This window comes from Myotis daubentonii, chromosome 1, assembly GCF_963259705.1.
Source record: "Myotis daubentonii chromosome 1, mMyoDau2.1, whole genome shotgun sequence".
NCBI lineage: Eukaryota > Metazoa > Chordata > Mammalia > Chiroptera > Vespertilionidae > Myotis > Myotis daubentonii.
The window spans coordinates 46642533-46667619 of record NC_081840.1 but is presented as its reverse complement, the minus strand read 5'-3'; the positions used below and the strand labels follow the sequence as shown (position 1 = coordinate 46667619).

The 25087-nt window shown below is 45.8% G+C and overlaps 1 protein-coding gene and 1 pseudogene across 4 annotated transcripts in view; one reads left to right on the top strand and one right to left on the bottom strand.

The window, feature by feature from the left end:
* Positions 1-25087, bottom strand: part of DAPK2 (death associated protein kinase 2) — a 111589-nt gene that overhangs the window by 66226 nt on the left and 20276 nt on the right. The gene's annotated exons all lie outside the window — the stretch shown is intronic.
* On the top strand, positions 1483-24649 carry LOC132227803 (ferritin, heavy subunit-like; annotated as a pseudogene).

The following is a 25087-nucleotide window of genomic DNA, read 5'->3' as shown; positions in this document are numbered from 1 at the left end:
ATATTTATCAGAAATTCTTTTTTATTTGGGCTTTCTGGTTGGGAACGCGAATCAGCTTCACCTGCCCTGGTAATGAACAATATCCTGTATATGTACTCTAATCAAAAAATTCTTTGAAAATAACAGATTTTTAAAGGTCTTAAAGTTCTCCTGTTTATCACTGTGTCTTTCACAGCACAGTAATTTGCTCATATTTATCAATAAATGTTTTTTAATTAGTTAATTAATTAATTGATAGGCAGGTGACCAACTGGCAGATTTATCAGAACATGTATTTTCCTCTCGCACTGGAGAGGCCTGTAAACTGAGCACGAGTATAAGAAATTAGGCTCCTGCCTCTAAAAATAAAAACTAGATTCCTGATATCTCTTATTTCCTTTGAATCTGCCTCTCTTTCCTCAACAACAATCACTCATTATTTTACAGTCACATCTTATTCTAATTGCAAAGGCTTTTCACTATTCATAAAATAGCTAACACTTCTTTCTTTCTGTATTCAAGGCACCATCCTAAAATGTATTAACTCATAAACATAAAAAATAACAAAAAATCCAATTAAAAAATAGGCAGAGAACCTGAAAAGCATTTTTCCAAAGAGGACATACAGATGGCCAACAAAACATGAAAAGATGCTCAATATCACTGATCGTCAGGGAAATACAAACCAAACCACCATGAGATGTCACCTCACACCTGTTAAAATGCCTATCATCAAAAAGAGCAAATTACAAGTGTTCATAAGGATGTAGATAAAAGGGAGCCCTTATGCACAGTGGATGGGATTACAAATTGGTGCAGCAACTATGGAGGTTCCTCAAAAAGTTACAAATAGAAATACCATGTAACCCAGCAATTCCACCTCTAGGTATCTATCCGAAGAAAACAAAAACACTAATTTAAAAAGATATCTGTGCCTCTATGTTCATTGCAGCATTATTTACAATAGCCAAGATATGAAAGCAACCTAAAAGTATATCAATAGATGAATGGATAAAGAAGATAAATATATATATAATGGAATTTTCTCAGCCATAAAAGAAAAAAGAATGATATCTTGCCATTTGCAACATGGATGGACCTAGAGGGTATTATGCTAAGTAAAATAACTCAGACAGAAGGACAAATACCGTATGATCTCTCTTACATGTGAAATCTAAAGAACAAAACAAATGAGCAAACAATACAAAACAGAAAGTCTCAAAGACATAGCAAACAAACTATTAGTTGCTAGAGGGTAAGGGTAAGGGGGGGACCAAAAAAGTAAAGGGAAATAAGAGGTACAAAGTTCCTATCCTATATAATAAAAGCCTAATATGTAAATTATCCCTTCGACCAGGAGTTTGACTGCTTGCTATGACGTGTGCTGACCACCAGGGGGTGGCACAGAACATGGCAGGTGCTGGTGACGTGGCATTGGCAGTGGGCAGCAGTGGAGGCGCTGCTGGCACTGATGGGCCCTGATGGGAGTGGGACTGTGGCGGGATGGTGGAGCAGGTGAGCGAGCAAGCGGTACCAGGCCAAGGCAGGTGCGAGCAGGGGCCCAATCACCCCGCCAATCGCCCCACAGAAGGTGACCAGCAGCAGCGCTGAGGGAGCCAGGCGGGGGGGTCCCGGCTCTGATCGATCGCCCTGCAGGCAGGATGTTGGAGCAGGTGAGGGGGCAGCGCCAGGTCACCGTGCAGGCCACCCCAAGGGACCCCCACCCATGCATGAATTCATGCACCAGGCCTCTAGCTATAAAATAAATCACAGGGATGTAATGTATAGCATAGGAAGTATAGTCAACAATGTTGTAATAACCTTGTAATGAAAGATCTACTAGACTTAGCATGGTGATCACTTTGTTAGGTATGCTAATGGTGAATAACTGTGTTGTACACCTAAAACTAATATAATATGGTATATTAACTATGTTTTTAAAGCGTGTGGGCAAAAACTAAATAAATAAAATAAAATGTATAACTTACTGAGTCCTTTCAATAACCCTATAAAAGAGGTATTATTATTACCCCCTGTTTGGGGAAACTGAGTAAAGGGTACACAGGAGCTCTCTGTACTTTGTTTGTAACTTTTCTGTAAATCTAAAATTATTCCAAAATAAAACTACATTCTAAAAACGGAGGTTGCTAATGGTATCTCCCTTACAGAGTCTCCATAAATATTATTATCTACTTTGTACCTACCCAGAAAATAGTCCTATTCTATGTTTTAATGCAGGGGTCCTCAAACTTTTTAAACAGGGGGCCAGTTCACTGTCCCTCAGACCGTTGGAGGGCCGGACTATAGTTTAAAAAAAAAACTATGAACAAATTCCTATGCACACTGCACATATCTTATTTTGAAGTAAAAAAACAAAATGGGAACAAATACAATATTTGTATTTGCATGTGGCCCACGGGCCATAGTTTGAGGGCCCCTGTAATGTATTGAAGTTCATTTGGTTTACAAATATTTCAATAATGACTGTAACACTGAGCCTGAGAGACATGTCCATACAATAAGGTTTTTTAATCAAACTGGGATCAAGTAGTCCCACAAAGTTTTTGTCAAATCTCATTAAAAACAATTTTTTAAACTTCAACAATTATCAACTCATAGATAGCTTCCCCCTCCATTGGGTTATCTTGAAGCAAATCATCTGTAAATCTTTCGATATGTATGCCTAAAAGATAAGACCCTTCTCTTTAAAAACTATAACCATGGTACTTATCATGCTTTTAAAAATAATTCTTTAATAACATCAATATCCAGTTGGTGCTAATATTTTCCCTATTGTGTCACAAAGGTTATTTTACAGTTTATTTCACCAAATCAAAATCCAAATAAAGTTCATAATTGTGTAGGTCTCTTTTAATCTATAGATTTTGCTCCCTTCTCCTCCTCCTCTTCCTCTTCCTCTTCTTCCCTCTTCCTCCCTCTCTCTCTCTCTCTCTCTCTCTCTCTCTCTCTCTCTCTCTCACATACACACAATTCATTTGCTGAAAATACTAAGTTTTTTGACCTACAGAGTTTTCCACAGCCTAGATTTTGCCGATTGCACCCCCATAGTATTGTTTAACATGTTCCTTTGTCCCCAGTATTTCCTGTAAATTGGTAGTTGGATGTAGAGGCTGATCAGCTTCAGGTTTGTCTGTGGCAAAACTCCATAGGAGGTGCTGTGTGCCTCCATCAGGTGGGACATGCAGCCTGGCTCTTTCTCTCTGTGATAATAGAAGCTTTCATGATCAATGCCTAGATCCATTCATTCAATAGGGTCTTCATTCTAGAAAAAGTCATCATCATCACCCAGGACTTGCCTCACTTGGATCCCTTTGCCTGGACGGTACAGCTTTGTTTAGAGCAGTAGAGTGTTGAGGATTTTAAACTCCTTCAGGGATACAGACTTTCAAAGCTGTCAGTGCCCCACAGCATGGGCTGGAGGTGGGGGCGTCTCTGCTCGGCCTCCAGAGGATCTCAGGCTGGTTTAGTGGGTTGTCCCCTCAGCTTTCGTCACCACAGTCGCGGGGTGGGCTTTTGCACGGGTGCTGGGCACACACACAAAAGCACTGAGCACGTGCAGACCTGCCTCCTGAGTCAGCCAGGGGCTCAACCCAAGGACCCTATAACCCTGAGAGCCGCAGCCTCCTTTCAGCATCCACAGGTTGTCCTTTGACCTCACTTTCTTGGCTTCAGGGCCAAAATCAGTGACGACTTCTCTTTCTTTCCTTTGAAACATTAATTCCTTTTACTCCCGTAGCTCCTTTTAGATGAGGATTTTCATGAGCTTTCAAAACGCTCTTACCTGATCCTCCTAGTGGGTACGTGAGTAAGGAAGATGACTAGCAGAGAGCCCCACTTCCCAGGCAGGGAGACTGAGCCCGGAGAGTCTGTCTGCTGTCCTGCTCTGGCCTAAGGTGGGAGATCTCGCCTTTAACAAAACAAAGTCATGTCGTCTGAGTAAGTCCAATGCCGACCCTGTGGGACCCTCCTACCTGCGGTGCTGGGGAAGCCAGGAGGCTCTCGGCAGGAAGTATCCACTCAGCTGAGGGCAAATCATCCTGCCTGAGTTTTCCCAAACAGCAGCAATTTCAAACACTGTTCACTCTCAGGCTCTGCTGTGTGAGGCCATGTGTTTTGATCAGGGTTTAGTAGATACATCCACCACAGAAACTGAAAACAGGAACAGAAACAGTAGCCTCCTCTGACCTAAATCCCAGCCTCTAGCCCAGGAATACCAGGTACAGTTCAGGAAAGACATTCAGGTGCCGAAGAAGATGTGGGAAGGGAAACAACGCAGAAGGTGGGAGGCCAGCCACGTGCCCTCCCAAGATGGGAACGGGCTTGTACCAATCTGCCCAGAGGCCCTCAAGCTTGAGGCCAACAGCAAACACTAGGAGACAGATGGCCAAGGTGGGGGCGGGAAGGGAAAACAACCAGAAACTATGTTACCCACAAAGGAGGCGAAGTGAAGACAAGGACTGGATCCAGGAGCAGAACCAGATCCAGCCACGTAAATCTCAGCCCCATGGGCAAAGCCAGCCTGCCCAGCATCGCTCTGACACCCCACCATTCCCAAGCGGGCTCCAGGACCAGCCCCCACTGAGTGATCCTCGCCCAGCACACTGGTCCACTCAGCCTCCCCAGGCCAGCCTGACCCCTCTGCTGCCACAGCAGCACCTGCCACTGAGGTCTGTACCACCTGAACCGTGGCGCATGTGGCTTTTGCCAGTTTAACAAAAACAGGCCAGAGTCAGAAAATCTGCCTTTGCAATCAGAGCCACAGGCTTCCAAGCTCACTGGTCAGGGATCAGAGGGCACCCAGACACCTCTCCTCACATGATGTCATGGTCTGTACAATTATATCAGCCGCGGCCACCCCTGGCTAGGCCGTGCAGTTGTAGCACCTATACCAGGACTCTTAAGAGAAGCCGCAAACTCCTCCTAGCACAGTGATGGCAAATCTATGACACGCGTGTCAGAGGTGACACGCGAACTCATTTTTTGGGTTGATTTTTCTTTGTTAAATGGCATTTAAATATATAAAATAAATATCAAAAATATAAGTCTTTGTTTTACTATGGTTGCAAATATCAAATATTTCTATATGTGACACGGCACCAGAGCTAAGTTAGGGTTTTTCAAAATGCTGACACGCCGAGCTCAAAAGCTTCGCCAACACTGTTAGCAGGACCGACCCACCCAAGGCAGGTTGTCCAAGATCCCCCAGTACACAATACAACTTAGAAAACCTCACTGAACCATGCAAATTCTCACCAACACCCTCAGTTTACAGATGGGGAAACTGAGGCCCAGCAAAGGGAATGGACTTGTCCAAGTCTCTGTTCTCCCAGGCAGTGACAGATTCAGGACCAGACAGGTCTCCTGACAGGCAACCCAGTCCTCCTTCCCCTCCACCCCGCCTCATGTTTCAGGCGGCTCAGACTTGGCGCCTCCAAGGAGAAGGCCTGGCAGCTGGGAGAGGAGAAAGCCAAACCCAGATTACATCAATCTCATGAGTAGCCAAGAAAAAAGTGGAGACTATTCTCCCCTCCCGCCGCCCCCAGGTAGCCCGGCTCCCGGAAGCCACTGAAAACGCAGGAGGCTAACCTGGCTCAGAAAAACCCCCACCGGCTACCGGGAGGGGGGAAGCTAAAAGGCAGCAGTGGGCCATCCTCACGTCATCATGCTCATCACCACACAACCCTTTCTCCCATACCCCCAAATGATAAGAAGGCATAAGATCCCCCTCAGTCTATATATAATCTGGACCCTCAGTTTCAGCACCCCCAAATCTTCCCTCCACTCTCCTATCCTGACAACCTGTCCCCTGCTCACACCGCCCAACATGTCCATCTCCCCTCACTCGGCGAGACCTGTCCATCCTCGAGGGCCAGTTGGAAGACCCCTCCTCCAGGAAGGCTTCTCTGCCTCCCGAAGCCCCTCCTCTGACCTTCCAGCCCGGGAAAGTCAGCACTGGAAGGAAGGAAGGCACAGTCCCCTCCTGGAGGGCGAGTGCTCACTCAGCACCGGGCAGCTCTCCGAAGGCCTACTGTTACCTAATCCCTGCAGTTTGTTACTGGAAAAGGGATCACAAATCCTACGTTTTGGCACATCAAACAGCTTGGGATACACAACAGTGTTTGATAGATGCCATTGGGCATCATTTATCAAGAACCATAAACCCAAATGTCACCAACTGATGCATGTAATAAAATCTGCTATATCCATACAATGGAATATTATTTGGCAATTGTAAGGAATGAAGTACTGATACTACAATGTGGATGAGCCTTGAAAACATTAGGCAAAGTGAAAGAAGCCAGTCACAAAACAACATATACTGTATGATTCCAGTTATATAAAATGGCCAGCATAGGCAAAATCCATGGAGGCAAAAGTAGATTAGTGGTTACATAGAGCTAGAGAGATTGGGGGAAATGGGGAGTGACTGTTAATGGGTATGGAGTTTCTTTTGGGGACTGATGAAATGTTCTAAAATCAATTGCGGTGATGATCCATGCTCTGAATATACAAAAAGCCATTGAATTGTACACTATAAATGGGCGGATCGTATGGTATGTGAGTTCTATCTCAAAGGAAAAAAAAGAAGAAGAACCATAAAATACTCACATTCTTTTCCTGGATGTCAACTATGCCTAAATGTGCGGGTTTATGAAACACTTCCACATATATTGACCCTGGGTCATCTCTCAACACCCTGTGCAGTCAATATTATCACCATTTTACAGACCAGGAAGTTGAAGCTCAGAGAGTTAAGTAGCATAGCTCACTAGCCACAGATCTGGGACTTAAATGTGGCCTATGGAGAGAAGAGAAAAGAACACAGCTCCATGGCCACAGAAAAGCTGGAACCAAACTCAACATCCTCTACTGAGGACTTGCCGTGGAAATTACTTGTTCCGGATGCAATGGAGATTACACAAACGTTAAAACGATAAATAGGAGCTCCAGGTGTTGCAATGTTAAGTGAACACGCGCAAATGGTAAGTACAGTTTGATTACATTTTTGTTTTGTTTAAAATATAGGCGAGGGGACAAAAAATGGTAGAGAACACAGATGCAAAAATGTGCTAGGATGATGAATAGTTGCGTGAACTCTTTCCTTTTAAAATTTCCTGTGTTGTTTTAACAGAAGGGAGAGGGAGGAGGAAGGAAGGGAGGGCGGGAAGAAGAAAATAAACACTTGAATGGACACCCCAAGCAGCACAGCAGAGCACTATAATTATCCAATCAGGGTGAACTCTAGATGGGGTCACACAACCCAGGCCACTGGGCTGCAAAGTCACCAAGGGCCTTGCAGTCGATGGGAGGAAAGGGTAGGCCCCCCTTTTAAGTCTGAAAACATAACAACCTCCTCTTTGTCAAAAGCAGCACAGCAAAGTCAGACAGAATTTATTCAGTCACTTCTGATCTTTCCTCTGAAATGTTCTTTGTGTCCTGGACACAAGCCCCCCCTCTGTTTTCACCGCTGTGCACACCTCCATCATGGCATTTTGCTTGAAATTCTCTCTTTATATGTTCCTCTTCCTCACTAGACTGTGAGGTCCTCGGCAGAGCCCATCATCACCCATCCTTGTATCTTCAGGCATCTAATACAGTGCTAGGCACACAGTAGGTCTGCAGTATGTGTTTTCTGAATGGAATTAGCTAGATTCTCTTCATACCTGCCACACTCTTGAGCTAGACTTTTATGGATAAATAATATGCCTAGCACCACCTCCTGATCAGCAGTCCTCCCCCCACTCCAGTTTACCCCATACATCCCCAAGTCTGTCTTCCTGAAACACTGATGTCACCACATTCTCCTCTGCTCAAGACCTGTTTTCCCTTTCCCATCAAGACTGAGTGCCTTGGCCAGGCCCCAGGGCCCTATCATCACCTGGCCCCATGCTCAATTGTACTCTGGCTTCCCGGCAGGCACAGCCCAGCACATGCATTCCCACCTCCAGGCTTCTACTAGCCCTGTTTGCCTGTCCTGAGATACCTTCTGCCTATTCAAATCCTACCTCTGCTTACGTTCAAGTTCTAACTCCTCCTGGCCAAGCCAACCCCCAGGAATCCTCGCTCTGAATGTGTCAGCTTCCAAAGTTGAGCACACTTACACTTTTTTCCCCTGTGATTGTCTTCTCCCCACCCCAAGACTAGCTTAATCTTCTTAAGGGCAGGGCAATGCCTTACACTTCATCGGTGTGACCCGCCGCACCCACTATAAGACAGGCACATTGGAGAAGTTCAAGACTTGCGGTTAGGTCTGAAAATCGGGAACACAGCCATGGTTAGTAATAACAAAAGTGATTTCCAGTTGGTGCAGAGGCTTGTTCTCGGCAGCTGGCACCACTGGGGCATGGGTACAAGGGTTTGTAAAAGGGGCTTAGAAATTTAAATCTGTGCCACTGAAACTTAGCTGAGTTCTCTCTAGTATCTGACGGTATAAACCAGTGCTTCTCACAGTGTGCTGCCCAGTAGCATCAGCATCTCCCAGGAGCATCTCCCAGGAGCTTGTTAGAGATGCCAAATCAGAAATTCTGGGGGTGGGGTCCAGCCTCTATGGTTTGACAAGCCCTTCAGGTGATTCCAATGTCCACTATTGTTTGCGAGCCACTAGTGTAAACACACAAGAGGAATATCCTCAGATACCAGAAAGAACAGCTCCTTCCACCTCTAAAGACTGCTCATGGATAGAATTTTTAACTCAGGCCTTCCTGTTTACTATGACTACTACTGCTATTACTATTACTGAAACGGTAGTTAGAAAAATTGGCAGAGAATGCTAAGCAGTTGATAACTATCCATATTACTAGAAGTAGTAGTACTGTTATTACTGAGTATTAGTAATGGTAATAGTAGCAGTAATAATAACAGTTATTGACTGCTTAGTATCCTCTGCCAATCTTTCTAACTACAGTTTGTGGGAGAAAGTGATTGAGTGGAAAATAAAATCTATGTAGCGTGAAGTATAGGCATCCTTGACCTTTTCAACATTTGTCTCTTAGTCTTAAACCAACGATTTCTTATCATTCCCGAAGCCCAGAGGACAACCTCAGGCAAAGGCTCTGTCTGCCTTCTCAATCACCTGGATTTGCAGTTTGCATTTTAATTGTTCTAAGCCTCTACAAGAGGTTTTGGTCTCTAATTTGCATACCCACCCCCACCTTTGAAAACATTGGATCATCTGCTGGCATCTCCAGTTTTATCTGGTCCAAGCTTCACATCCCCTCATTCTTCAGCATCTGTCTCAGTCTGCACATCGCCGGGTGGGGTGGTTTGTGTGAGCAGTGGCAGCCCAGCTTCCTGTAACTGTGTTTATAAACTTGACCTGACCCCATCAGAAGAGGGCTTGAGGGTTGGCCTACAGTCCTGGGGAAGAATCTGCAGGGCACAGCATCACCATGCAGAGGTGGCTGACTCACACTGTGGTCTCCGGGTCGTGGGGACACAGCAAGAAGGCAGACTTGGAGCTACGTGGCAGAGGGCACCTGATCTGGGCCCTTAGGATCAGCAAGTGGTCAGGGCGAGGGAACAGAGGCAGCCACACACATAGAGGCCCTCAGGATAAATGAGGCAGGTTGGAGTGGAGGATACACAGGGGGACTTTAACCCTCAGCTACATCTCCTGTCTGTGAGCCTCCTTTTCCCTACTTGTAAAGTTAGAAAGCGAAGATGATCTCAAAAATTCCTCCCCCAAACATTCGAGTGTTTAGGAGAAAAACAATGCCACCGCCTTATGGACACTGTAAGTCAGCGCCGTGGGTGACAGCAATGTTCTGTAAGTGCAGTGTCCACTACAGTAGCCACTAGCCACGTGGCTACTGAGCACCATGGCTGAGGAACTTGTAATTTAATTTTAATTACATTTAAATTTCAATAATCATACACAACTGTGGCTACTGCATTGCACAGAGCAGCACTAAATGAATTCACGAAATGCAGCTTCTTTAGAACCCTATCTCCACATAGTAAATGAAAAGAAAAAAACTAACTTATCTTCTGGTTTTAAAATGATTTAATTTACATGGCAGGAACTCTGAGCACCCTTGAAGAAGTCCCAGAAAGCAGCACCCCTCTGCCTGGGTCCTCATCCCAGCTTTCCCACCAGCCAGCTTCATGGGAGCAAGCAGTCCCTTCACCAACCTTAGTTAACTAACCTTACCTCTCTGGGCCCAGTTCCTTCTGTAAAGTGCAAACTAGCCACTCCGACTGTGGCAGGACAGTAAGAAGCTAGGGAAATTCCTGGGCAGGTGGAATGGGGAAACTAAGACAAGCAAAGTAAACAAGGCCAAACAATTCAGGCAGCCGCAGCCAGTTTGTGAATGGCAAGACCTTATCTTCCCAACCAAGGACACTTGAGAGAAAATGGCTTATACCTCTCCTCCCTAATCAGAGAATACATAGCTTAAATCACCCAGGTCCAGGAAAACAGAGAACAAAGACCAAATTAATGCCATTTTGCCAGCTAAACCCAAGGACAGATAAAGTCTGGGGGACAAATAACAAAACCCCCAAAGCAGTTGGATAGTATCATTTGAAGGGGGGTCTTAGGCAAGAAAGATAGTTGTTAGGGCAGGAAGAGGGGAAGGGAGCAGGAAAAGGGAGTTGATCTCACCTACTGCACAAAGAAGTCAGCAGTCTTGGGACTTGCCAAGATAAAATTGGCAGATGTTCTCAGAAATTATTGGAAAAGCCATAACAATGTAAAAGGGGAGCCTTGAAACCTATAGGAGGGTAAAATATAAAACCCTTGAGCCCCCACCAGGTGGAGTGCTCAGACTAACCAGGTTGCCCATTTGTGCTTTATGCCAAGTGGATTCTTAATAAATTTGCTTGCTTTGCTTCCTTAATAAAGTCACTTGCTTTGTTTCAACACTGCTTTCTGCCATCCATCAGAATCTTTCTCATCACAAGAGCTAAGGAGGGGAGAGCCAGCCCCCTTTGACACAGGAAGCTCTCTGGTAAAACAACTCTCCCACACAGTTGTGAGGACACAGAAAGGCTGTATCCTATGATCCTTAAAAGTGTCAGAAAACATATTACTGTCCCCATCCATCACTGCTGGAATACCTTCCTGAAGCCATCCATCACTGCTGGAATACCTTCCTGAAGCCTTTAATGCTGGGAGACTGGGGGAAGGGGGGCATAAGGTGGCAGGGGCAAGGGGATGGACAAAGTTTCAGGCAGCCACTGACTTATCATTTATCAAACACTCAATAAAATATTCTATGTGGCTTAGATACATGCAATAAATGTGCTACATCAATCTGCCAACAATTTCACTCTTCAGAATTGATCTGACAATTATACTGGTATGAATGTTACACAAAAGTTTGTCTTAATTACCACTAAATCCTCAGTGTCTAAAACCATACGTGGCAGATAGAAGGTGAGTAAATGAGGTATGCAAATGTATATACAAGGATGCTCATTATGGTAACAACTTAAATGTCTACAAACAAGGGCACTAGTTAAATTCATTATGGTCCATCTATAATAGGTGATCTATGTCACTGTTAAAAAGAACATCACACACACACACATTTATACACACACATACACAGCACACACACACACAACACACACACACACACAAACACACACACACCGCTCAGGGGAAATGCACAAGATTAAAGAATCATATTTCAGAACAACATTCTGAATCCATCTTACATGTACAGTACAATCCCATCTACATTTTAAAAAACAATATGTGCATATATGGTATAAACACATAGACAATTTCTGGCAAGATACACAGAAACTTAACAATGGTCACTTCTGAGGACTGGGCCTAGAGAGATTCAGGACAGGGAAAGAAGCTTTTAAGTGCACTAGTTTTTGTTTTTGTTTTATTAATTAGTTTTATTTTTTTTAACAACTTCTTATTTTAATGTTAAAATTTTACACATTTTCCATTCTGTAAATGTGGCACAGATTTTTTATCGACTGATCTACTGATGGGTACTTGGGCTGCTTCCAAATTTTGGCTATTACATGATCATGTTAAGAATTCAATCTGGAACATCTCATGGCCAATAAATACATTTACCAAGGGAATGATAGAGAAAAATGTTTACACTGTAACATAATTGGAGGAAATGGGATATATTTGGTGTGATCATAACGTCAAATAGACAAAAAAAAAAAAAAAAAAAAAAAGCACAAAAACAAAACCATGGCATAGCCCCTAACAGTCTGGTCCCCCTGCCACTCACCCCCAGACAATCCGCAAGGTGGCAACCACATCCTTAAGGACTCGAATCACTCCTCAGCCAGAGTCCAGGAGGCAGTCATAGTAACACTGCAAATGTCCTATAAAGTGAGGAATCTGGAGATGGAGTGAGCCTCCTTAACTCTTCCTAAAGGCTGGCACCTTGTTCTTCATTACAGAGATTTTAAGCTGGGAGTCACAAGTCAGAAGACATTAGGTGAATCTGTGCAATCTTAAAAGGCCAGAAACTAACAGCTTAAACGACAATAGGTGCCTTTAAGACTTGGTAATTGGGCAGAAAAGTGAAACCAGGCGTGAGGCTTCCAAGCAGCTGAGCTGTCTCTGATTACCCTGCAGCAAGCAGCCCGATGGAAGCAAATACCTTAAGAAAACAGAAGGGTTGACAGGGGGAAGGGGCAGGAATTTAAAAGTAAAGAACCTGAGGGCTAGAAGGCGCTGAGATACCAGGAGCCCACATTGCCACAGAAGGAGTGAGGCCCAGATAAGAATGCATTCCTTCTGAAAGGACTGCAGACCAGGGGAAGGAGGGAGCTATTAAGCGACCAGAGTCATAGGTTTCCTGGCTGACACTGGGAAAGCAAGCTAGGTTTGAGCAATTATCCATTCTGGAAAAACACAGTTGGCTGCCCATCACATGGAAGCCACAGGAGACGAGGGCCCAGGCCCTGCAAGTGTTCCAGCCTCACATGAATAAATCATGAGGCCACTGTGAGAAGATAGGAATCTCCTCCGCTTCAGGACTAATTAGTCATTTCACTTAGCAAATCAGCCTTCTTTGGGTGTGGCTGGTAGCTTTGCCAGACAGAAACACCTTCCTGCGAGGATTCTGGGCTGGGAGGTTCGGCCGCCTGGGTCCTCCCTGAGGTTGCAGCAACTTGGACCAAGTGATTATTCACTTCATTTCCCTCTAACTGACCTCCACGGTGACCTTGGGGACCTAGAGAACTTGACCCTAGGAAGTGCTACCCCTTAGGCTGCTAACAGAGAAAAGCGTGGTCCACCCTGAGGAGGCAGCAGTGCCGGGGGCAGAGGTGAAGGAGTGGGCAACTCTGGCCTGCCTCAGGCACAGGGAGAACCTTCCTGTTGGTCCAGGCCCTGCCTTTATCAAACTCGACCTTTCAGAGACCAGAAGGCTATATGGACAAACACAACGTTCAACCGGAAAGGGAGCTTTGAGATGAGGAAAGAGTGACGATAGGGAATAAATTAAATGGAGTCACTTCAACCAAGCTGCCCAAATGATTAACATTATGAAGGCTGAGACATGAGAAGAAGACTCTATTCTTGTTCTAAGGAGACTGGGAACTTAACCTTTTTGAACTTTTGAGTCCTGCGTGAATGCCTGGATGTACATCAGAAAGCCGGGTAATCCTCTGATTACTTCCTGAGGACTCACACGTCCAGTCCACCCAATATCCACCTGACATCTGTTATCAGACTGCCTGACCTCTCACAGATAACCATCCTGGACCAATCCTAGGGCTGCGGATGCAGGACTGGTTATTCATAATAATCACTTTTCACTACAAGAACTCAGCTTTTCTTTCTTCTTCAGAACACTCCTGGGTTTCTGCCTAGCTGTGTTCCCAGTTTGTAAATTCTAAGACCCTTAAATAAATCTTTGTCATTTATTTCTGAGTTTGTTTGAGAGACAGAATCTGACAGTCCGACGTGCTGGTTTTCCAGAAGAAGAAATGAGAACCCTGAAAGTGAGTGACTTGTTCAAAGCCCCCTGATAATTTAGGAACAAATCACCACTTCTTGGATTTTCATTGTTTCCTCTGGAAAACCAGAGTGTTGGACTATTAGGTACTCTCAAAGGTCTCAGGTAGAACCTTGTGTGGTTGTCCGAACAGGTCCTGGATGAGACCAGGGGTCCACAAACACTTTCCTCTGCCAATGAGGTATTTATCAGAGATCTCAGCTTACATCTAGAAAAAAAAAACAAAACACCAGATCTAATCCTGCAGAAAAGTTAATACAATTAAACAAAAACATGACATGCCACAGTTGAGAGAGGAGAGAACAATTATCAGAAGCATGAGGCATAGAGTAAGAAGAGGCAGGTAGGGAAGGATGAGGAGATCTGGCCAGAGGAGCAGAGCAGATCTTTGCGGGGCAGTAAGTCAGGGGAGGCAGCAGGAGAGGGTATGGCATGGTCAGGGACCTGTGACAGCTGTAGACGGGCAGGAGACAAATAGCCTGGCTGACCCACGGGGCCTTGCCACAACAAGGACACCCTCTCTCCTGCCTATCCGCTATGGGGCAAGGACAGCATGTTCCAGGTGGGAACTGTCACTCTGAAGTTCACAAGTAGCTAACCCCAGGGCTCTATGAACTCTTCATACGAGGGCCTTTCATTGCCAGTCTATGGGGGTCCAAGACCCACTTGACCATAAGGCTCAGGGGACTGCTTGGGGAGAAGAGACAGGTGCATCAGCACAGGACCCAGTCTGCAGTGAGGGCACTGACCCCAAAGGTCTCAGACAACTCCAGGAGGAAAACGGGGTAGCAGGTATAGTGGGATGTCTATGTCCTAACCCCCAGAACCTGTGAATGTGGCCTTATTTGGTGAAAGGGTCTTTGGGGATGTACCTAATTTAAGCATCTTGAGATGAGATCATTCTGGATTATGGGGGTGGGCCCTAAATCCAATGATGGGTTTAAGAGTGAGGCAGAGGGAGATGGAACAGAAGAGGAGGACTCACAGAGGCACACAGGGCAGAGGGTGATGTGAAGACAGAAGCAGAGATTGGAGGGATGCTTCTACAAGCCCAGGAATGCCACGGATTCCACGGCCACCAGAAGCTCGGTGAGTGCCATGGAACCGATTCTCCCTCAGAGGAGCCAGCCCTACCAATGCCTTGATTTCAGACTTCTGGTCTCCACAAGTGTGAGGGAATAATCGTCTGCTGTTTTTAAGCACTGAGTTTGTGGTAATTTGTTATGGCAGCCCCGGAAACTAACACAGCAGGGAAGGGAGATGGCGAAACTCGGGCTTGGGGTTTGCAGCATTCTGAGAGAAGGTGTCACTCATCTATGTGTCACAGGGGTCATGAGGCCTGTGGCAGGTGGACCTTCCCAGGAGAGTACCCAAGAGGACATAGCAGCCTCTGGCTCCTGAGAACTTCAGGCCGGCTGGATGCAGGGCCATGAACAGTAACCCGCCCCGCCCCGCCCAGCCCTGCCCTGCCCTGCCCCGCCCTGCCCTGCTCCCTCATCAGGCACTGGCTGCCTCCAGCAGGGCCCACAGCCTCTTAAAGATTCTCAGTCCAGACCTGAAGTCCTGTCTACCCACCCAGCTGCCTCTGCCTGACCCTCTTTATCCATGAGCTCTCCAAAAGTAACCTTCTCTAGCAAGTTTCTCAGAGTCCATTATCATAGAGAGCATGTAGGTCAGTGGAAAGTGTTCTGGCTTTGGAATCAAACAGACTGGATCTTAATCCCAGGGTAACTTGAGATGGGAGTGATTTGACCTCTCTGAGCCTCTGTTTTCTCTTCTGTAAAGTGGGATAAATTATCACTGCCACATAGGTTACTACGACAATTAGAAACAACACAGGAATAATGCCCAGCCTATGGCTTGGTATACAACAGGAAGGCAATAGCCTTGGCCAGTGCGGTTCAGTTGATTGAGCATCAGCCCATGCACCAAAAGATCTCTGGTTCGATTCTCGGTCAGGACACATAACCAGATTGTGGGCTCAATCCCTGGTTAGGGTGTGTAAGGGAGGCAGCCAATCAAAGTTTCTCTCTCAAATCGATGTCTCTCTCCCCCTTTTCCCTTCCTCTCTCTCTAAAATCAATAAAAACATATATTTTTTTAAAAAGCAGGAGGTCAATAAATGGTAGCAATTATCATCACCATTATTTACATGGATAACAAAGTGTCTTGGGAACTTTGGCCTGAGCCCGCCTTGTTTTCATTGCTGTGGAAGATACAAAGAGATCCACATCATGGACTGTTCTCAAGGGCTCCGACTCAGCAGAGTTGGCGAATACCTACTGTGTTCCCTCTTCTTATTGCCTTTAAGTCCCTCCTTCCCCAGTCACTAGGTGTGACCTCAGTCCCTATGTCCTCCAATAGTCACCCAATAAATATTTGTTATGCGATTAATGAATAAGTGACATTGAGTCACCCAACCCCTTGAAACGTCAGTTTTCTCATCTGTAAAATGAGGCTAATGGCCTTTACCTACCTTTCTGTCTCACCGCGCAATTACAGTAGAAACCAAGCAGCAGCCAGAGCAGGCCTTTGAGGCAAAGCCCCCCACAAAACCCCAAACTACACCTAAAGGTTGTCCCATTTTTACAGGGTTGGCCGTGCTGGGCCCAGGACAGTCACAGCGAGGTCTGGCGATGCTCACATCTCCCCGTGCCCAGAGAGCCTGCATTCCAGGACCTGGGCAGGTCACAGCTTACTGGGTGCAAACCTCCTTGCCTTTCCTAGTCCGGGGTCAGAACACCTTGGCTTAACTTCTGACACCGCCTCTTCCCGGCTGTGTGACCAGGTCACTTAGTCTCTCTGAGCCTCCGTTTTCTGTAAAAGGAGGGTTAATAGCCTGTCTAGAAATGTAGCCATGAGAATTGAATGAGATAATGTGCATGAGCATGCCTTATAAACTGTAAAGCTCCATACAAATGTAGGTAACTATTACTATTACCGTTGTTAGGTAAGAAACAAAAGACATGCACAGCGGTGTGAGCCATGGAGTAACACAAGCTCCTGGAACAGAGGAGGAGCATTCAAATGCCACTGCTCCTTTCCATTTTGGTGACGTGGAAACCTTCGCCATCAAATTTCGAAATCCTATCTGGCTTTGCCAAGGAACCAAAAATATTCTAGCCACAACTCAGGAGAACCACAAGATAAGGCATTTCCATAATGGGTACTGCTGGGCTTCAATCAACTCAGCTGCTTCAGCCAAAAAAACATAGTTTTTAAAAACACCACACACCACAATTCAGCCCCGCCCCCAAAACACACATCTTTTCTCCTAAGAAAAATAAAATACGTGGAAACCAACTTTAACTGAAATCGAACTCTGAGGCATTCATTCTCGGAAGACAGGCCTTCCCGGGTGAGGGGGGCAGACACAGCATTCTCATTATGGTCCGCAGGTAGAGCCCGTTCCAGTGGAGGTGGGCGAGGAAGGGAGGCTCCTGGCCCATTCCAAAGGCTGTGAGGACTGAACCTGTGAGCCCAGAGGCAATCGCTGCCGCAAACTCAGAAATTAGCTCTACTAATCCAGCTAAAAAGCTGAACAACCATAAGACTCCCCTTCTAGCTGTTTTAATTAACCAGGTACAAAGAAGGCCTCTAGACCAAGCACCAACCTTGATGCAGCAACCCTGTGCTCCAATTTCCAGCTCCCCAATGAAAGGCCTTCCCTACAGCATAAGCAGTCCAAAGATGAAGGGCCCTCTGGACTGACCAGTATGAGCCTCAAAGGAGGCCCACCTGTCCCATGTTCTCATGGCCCCCCTGAGCCTGCTGAGTCACCCCAGGGGAGCAAAAACTCCCAGTCCTGGGTTCAGGGCTGATACATTAGGATCCTACCTGCAGCTACTCGTTCATGTTTCACACTTGGAGCTGCCTCTTCCTCCAAAGACCCTCAGTCCTGTCTGGAGGCTGCAGGTTTCTCCTTGGAGGTTTCTGTTTTCCAGTGCAAAATCCTAAGTCACTTGAGAGGCAGCCTGGTATGGTGGGAAGAGTAAATGCTGGCCTTGGCCAGTGTGATTCAGTTGGTTAAGCGTCGTCCCATGCACCAAAAGGTCACCGATTTGACTCCCGATCATGGCACATACCCAGGTTTCGAGTTCGTCGCTGATAGGCAATGGTAGGCAGCCAATCAGTCAATTGATGTTTCTCACACATCAACGTTTCTCCCTCTCCCTTCCTCTCTCTCTCTGAAGATCAATAAAAAAAATTAAAAAAAAAACGAGTAAATGCTTTGCAGTTAGGTGGACATGGGTTTAAACCCAGGTCTGCTGCTGACTGGCTCTGGGGCTTTGGAAAGGTGACTCTCCTGGCCCTGGTTTCCTCATCCCTAAGAGGCAGCTAATTTTCTAAAGATTAGTAATAATGTATGGGCGGCTCCTGGTAGATGGTTGGTGCTTAATCAGTGGTAATTTTTATTATAATTGCATCCCCATCCCCAAGCTACAAATTCTAAGGCCTAGTCCCTCCTTCATACCTGGCTCCTCCTACGTTTGGCTCACATGTAACTACTTATCAAAGTGGCCAGTTCTCAGACCTGCCCAGTTCTGGGCCAAGCCGGGCCTGGACTCTGTAGAGTACAGGGTTGGCAAACAGAAAGCTCTCCAAGCAGTAAGTGTTTGTTTACTTAGAAAAAAAAAATCCTGAAATCGCAAGTGTTTGGAATTTTTCCCACCACATTCTGCTTTTATGAGTACAAATCATTAAGTAAACACAGGGTTTATTTAGAAGAATAACTTCTCTCATATGGACTTCACTCTTCTCTTGACAGCTATGTTACTACACAATGTCCAATAAACAAAACCCAGTGATTTGAGGGACCTAGAAGATCCTGAAAGTTCAGACCATTCAAATAAAAATATTTTATTTCTAATACATTGCCCTTCTCTGATTACAAAAGTAATATGTGATCATTGTAGACAGAGTGGAAAATAGAAAAAGGATATGAAGAAATCAAATTAGTGGCAATTTCACCATCTCTAGAGAATGTCACAATAAATGTTTTGGTGTATTTCCTTCCAGTCATTTCTCTATGTGCCTCAAAGGTGTTTAAAATCAAATAGAAGATTAAGAGAGCCAGCGGTGCCGACGAGACAGCAACCATGGATTGCCCATGACGGCTTCCTTGTCCTGTTTTCCTGTTTTCCCTTCTCCCCACCCCTAAACAACTTATTTGTTGGTGACACACCTACACATTGCGTAACTACATCTTGTCTTATCAGGGCTTAGTGAACTTCTACCCTTTGAGTGAGTTAATGCAGTCATCTCTGCTTTCCATTTTCCTGCCACAGAGTCAATATTTACTAGCAGTGTTGCTAAAACAGGCCCTGAATAAACTCGGTGCTAAGCGTCCCTGCCTAATGTCAGCAGAGGCAGTCTCGGCGGCACCAGAGGCTTTACTGGGCCACAGGCCACAGGTGAGTGACTCCTGCCCTGACTGAACAGGTGGGCCCCGGCCCAGCAAGGATGCTTCATGTAATCTTAAAGTCCAGCAGGCTCGTGCTAAAAGACATTTAAATATTAAGAGATGGGGAAACTGTGGCCCTGTGGCGAGAAGGACTTGCCTAAGCACATGTCGCTCCAGAGCCAAAGCCTGGATCCCTGCACTCCCACACCAGCACTCTCTCATTGCACTGTCTCGTTGAATGAATGAGAAACAGCTGTGGGGGCAGAACCCACTTCACAGGCCTGGATTCAAATCGGGCAAGTGCTGCTCTCGTTAGTTTCACAGAGGGGTCTCCCCAAAACTGGCCTGGTCTCGGAGAGTGATGATTAAGCTGATACCATGGCGTTGTCAGTTCTCTTGTTTCTTGCTGGAATTCATTCATTCACCTCTTCGTGGGACAAATTTTTATTGAGCCCCGCGAGGAAGGCATTACTTGCTTCCCCAAAGCAGTGCCACCTGCCCACCTCTTCCCAAAAGAATCTCTTCACAGTTGTCAAAAGAGACAGACCCATCGGGTAGCCCCAAGGAAATCTGGGGCCTAAAGGGAAGTATCTATAGGAAGGAAATATAGGAAACTTATAGTTTGGGGATAGATCTCTGACACAGGCCTCTGGAGGAAAGTCCCTATTCCTAAGAACACCTCGGGTACGGAAAGGAACAAGTCACAAGGGAGAGGAAAGACGACTTGGTGTTATACCAAATGCCTACAGTGTTTCTGTGGAGTCGCAGAAAGAGCAAAGGAGCTGGAGTGAGGAGACCTGCATTCAGATCCCACTTGCACCACCAAAATGTTGCATGGCCAACAGAGGGACCGTGTCTTGCCTAAGGCCACACAACATATTGGTGGCCAAAGTGGGACTGGAATCAAGTCTTTACTCAAGTCCGTGGCTGATGGCTCAGATGCCACAAATGAGTCTCTCTACTTCTCACATAGCCCCAAGAAAGCCACACCTTTGATCTGGAAATTCCATGGTAATAGGCCTTCACTTCATCTCAGCTGAGATCAGAACCCGTCTGAAAAAGGGAAGCCCTTGCCCCCTTCTCTCCCTGGGACTAGATACTCCACTTGAGTTCACAGAACCAGGCTCAGTCACTTCCTGGAGAAACAGAAGCAGGACAGAAGTCACTAGGCTGACCCAGCGCAGGAAGAAGCTGTGATGTGGGCGAATCTGGTACATGAGAGGGAGAACAAGTGAGCATTCTGTACAGCTGCTGAGATGTCAAACAGCTCTGCACACTTGGCCTGTCCCCCTGCTCTGCCCCCTCCAGGCAAGAAAACAAAGAAGGTTGTGTGAGCGGGGCTGTGGTGAAAACGATGCTGCTGCACTTCTACTGGCTCCCGGGCTTGTAGACACAAACTCAAGGCCTGGAGGCTCAGCTGGCTGAGCACAGTTTGTGGTTGAACTGGCCCTTGTGTTTGCTGAATGCTTACTGTGCATCCCACCCTATGCTAGAGGTGGTGAAAACACTAAGAAAGGTAAACCTTGGCCCCTGTCCTCAAGGGTCTCACAGCCTGACTTGGAACACAGAATGAACCTCCAGAAAATCTTCTGCTTCAGAAGAATTATATATGAGGCCCAGACTCTAAGAGCTATGGATGCTTGAAGCTGGAAAGATGGCTGGGGCAAGTACTCACGGCAAGGCTTTAAATGGAAAGGAGGTATTTTCACTGGACTTGAGGGCTGAGCAGAACTAGTGGAAGAGAGGAAGGGGGTGAGAGAGAAGGTGCTCAGAAGAAGGAAGAGCATCTCATTAAAAGACGTGGATAGCAGCTAGAGGGGAGAAAGTATAGAGAGGTAAGTTCGGCCAGGTAGAGTGGACAAAATAATGGGACTAGCTACACCCTTCAGTTTAATCTGCCAGCCACTTATTCCTGACTCTGTATCACAGAATATAGGGAAGACATGACTTAGACATTGGCCTGGAAGCACTTACCCTGCAAAAAGGAAACTAAGGTGACAACAAAAAGGGAAGGTAAATGCATTAGAGACATACATCTGTGGGTACAGAGTACAGTTTTACAAGAGTAACCATCCAAATGCGGGTTAATATCAGCAAGAGTCAGCTAATCTTGGCAATGCTCTAGGGCCGTGGTCAGCAAACTGCGGCTCTATGGCCCCTTGAGTGTGGCTCTTCCTAAGCCTTAGGAGTACTCTAATTAAGTTAATAACAATGTACCTACCTATATAGTTTAAGTTTAAAAAATTTGGCTCTCAAAATAAATTTCAATCGTTGTACTGTTGATATTTGGCTCTGTTGACTAATGAGTTTGCCAACCACTGCTCTAGGGGCTGGCTATTGGGCAAGCTCGTAGAGAGAAAAGAGTCTGTACCACACTGTTATTCCTAAATGAGCACCTGCAACCATTAACATTTAAATAGCTTAAGTCTTGTTCTCAGGTAATGGTCATCTTCTTCCAAGCATTAGGCAAAGTTTCTCCAGATTTATTTGTGGAAGCTCTTATTTAGGAAGAGCTTTGGAAAGCCAGCATTAGCTAAAATTAGGACGTGGGCTAAGATACATACAGGTATACTTCATCCAACAGACAAGTTCCCTAAAGAGTGGACTTCTTAAAAGTCAAGTCACTTTTTTTTAGTTTCCAAAAAAGAAGAACTTCTTTTGCTCAGTGAATACTTGTGAAGAGCATACTACTTAACATTTTTAAATGACTCCAAAGAGCTCACAGTGCATTGAAGGAGTTAGATAGATGGCATTGCGGGGCCCCTCCAGCTTAATTCTAATGGTGTGATGACAAATTACTCTTTCCAAACCCTTGGGGTATCTCTGCCAGAATTTTTTTTCTAGCGAAAGATATGGGAGACTCATTGTAGGTACCGTATGGAATCCTCACCAACTCTTTACCTTCCCTAACTTACTATTTCTTCAGCCAAGGGTTCACTGGGTCTATTCTCTCTGCATAAAGGATACAGGCAATGATACCTTCATCCCTTTATGACAATTCCAGGTCCTCATTGTTCTCTACAGTGATTCACTCCTCCTGGGCCCACCTCCCATGCCCTTTTCTCGACCCAATACCATTAACCTTTCTTCCTGCTCAAAACCAGTGGGAAGTCCAAACTCCTGAGCATGAAATATTTAAAAAGCAATTTGTTCTATATGACATCAGAAATGCATGTTAAACTTTTCCAGCTTAGGAGATACTGAAAAGTATAAGTAAAAACAATTAAATGATTCATTATCCTGTCCCTCTACCCCTGTGACCCATATTGTAAAACTTTAATGGCTGGCTTAGGCTTTGGTCCATCCTCTACTTGCCACTCTGGGCTTGCCCACTGCTTCCCTGCTAGACCTGTCATCCAGTTTCCAGGGACCCAACCCCCGAAACATACCTTGCATTATCCTGTCCATTTAGATGGCTCAAGTCCATCTATACCTGGAATGCCCATCCCCCCTACTCAACCTATCCAAATTCTACCCATCCTTCAGTATCCCGCTTAGCTCCCACTTCCCAAAACCTTCTCTGGCTGTGCCAGGCCATGGAGGTAGCCAGGTTCTGAACCAGTATCAAATGTATTGTCTGGATGTTTTTTCAGCTGCACTTTATTCTGACAGCTCTTGAATTGCTGCTGAGCCTGATACTCTCATGGGTGTTTTTGTATATTTAAGTTTGCTTATTTACCTCTATAAGCTCCTGAAAATATAAACTATATCTTTGCATCCACTCCTCTCCCCACCCTAGTGCCCATCAAAACATCTCCTACCTAATACATGTCTGACAGGTATTTCATAGACTTCTGAAATTTTAGAGCTGAGGAGGGAAGGGGGACCGAGGTCCAGAGAGGAGGAGAAACTGGACTAAGGTTAAAGTGCAAAGCCAGAATACAGACCCCAGAATAGGAGCCAACTGAAACCAGAACTCATTCGAACATTTACTATGCACCTACTATGTGCCTATCACTGTGTACGGCACTGGGAAATGAAACGGAATGACCTCCAGATCCTGTGATCAGAGAGTTCACTGGACTGCTAGCTGTTCTAGGGTAGCTTTTTTTCAGGGGTGGTGTGGAAGAGGGTGGGAGCAGACTCAAAGGCAAACAATGACAACTAGAAACTCCACAACATGCTGTGGAACATAGAACAGGTGCACCCAACCCTGCCTGGAGTCAATATATCTGCAGTAATCAGGGCAGGCTTCCAGGAGGAAGCAAAGCTTGAGCACATGCCTGGAGACTCCACACATGAGTGAGACAGAGATAAGGACAGGGAACGCGTGCTACCTGGGCTCTTCAAGGGGAACGTGGTCACTGGAAGGATACACACAGGAATGGGAAGTGAACCTAGAGGCCATCAAGGAAATCGCTTGTGAAATCACCGCATCTTCAGTGGTAGCTCCATTCCCTCCTCACATTCTGCATTGAGTCTCAGAGAGAAGCTGTTTTAGCTAATTACCACTGCTCCTACTGGGCAGGGCTTTTTCAGCCCAGCATCTCATAGCCAGTGAATTGGTCACTCTTGAGCCAAGTGACCATTCCTGCCAATCAGGGGCCACCCCTGTACAAGGGCCAGCTCAGCTCAGTTCTATGGGGCAGAAGGCTGAGAGGGGTCTGGGGAGAAAAAAAAGAGGGTAGTTTTAGCAAGAAAGGAATGTTGAGTGTGGTAGACACCATGAAAGAGTGGGGGTCAGTGAGGGAATCCCAGCAGGGATCTAGTGTGAGCAAAGGGAAGAGGTAAAAATAACATAACAGACTGGGTAGCACTTTTATGCCTGAGTTTCTCTGACGCTGAGGTGGCATCCCAGGTCCAGAGCCTCCTCTCTGGAGTGGAGGGTTACAGTTAATCAGGTGGCATCTTATGAGCTGCATGTCAGTGATGCTTATTTATCTATAACGAGTTACTACAAGGAAGACAGGGAAGCACCTCTTTTTGCTGCATCTTTTGAAGACCACGCTGAAGTGAAGAGGGAACATGCAGAGCAGTTCCGAAGACACCTAAGAAAACGTGGGGGTAAAATCTGCCTTCCGGTGACTAACAGGCCTGATACAGGTAACTGGGGGCCTGGCATACAAGCTCTAGAGGCTGCTCTGGAGTTGAAGAACACGTTAACCAGCAAGACCGGAACACCTCGGCTTCTGCGAACAGTGGAACCGATCTCTTACGCTTCACGGGAAAGTACCTGGATAAACAGGAGAGGAACACAGGCTGTCTGGTTCGCCAGCTTGTATATCATAAGGGAGAAGAAAAGCAGGCCCAGCAGGAAGACCCATTTAAAAAGCTGCTGAAATGTCAGGTAGAGACTTAGCATCTGAAAGCAGCACAGCAAGTCTTTCCATTGTTAGTAGGTCCCAGCATCAGCTACTTAAGAATCTAGATCGGCTCCACTTGACAGAAGACTGCCCATTGTTGCACATACAAATAAATCTGTTCTACATTATTAAAAACTCATAACTTAACCGGGGAGAGGATAATAAAGAGGCTTGTTACTAGGGAAGAAAGGGATAAACCGACATCTCTAAGAGCCTACTGTGTCTCCAGTACCATTTTGAAGAAATGATCTTGGACCTAGTTGTACCTTCTACATCCCAAACCTCTGGCACGTATGTATGTGTGTATATTGCTTCTGTGATTCAGATGCACTTCCTGGGATGACATCCGCTGTACTACATGTTTTAGTCATAATCTCATCCAATCCTCTGCAGTCAAAAGAGATCTAAATTTAAATCCTGGCCTGATAAAGTAG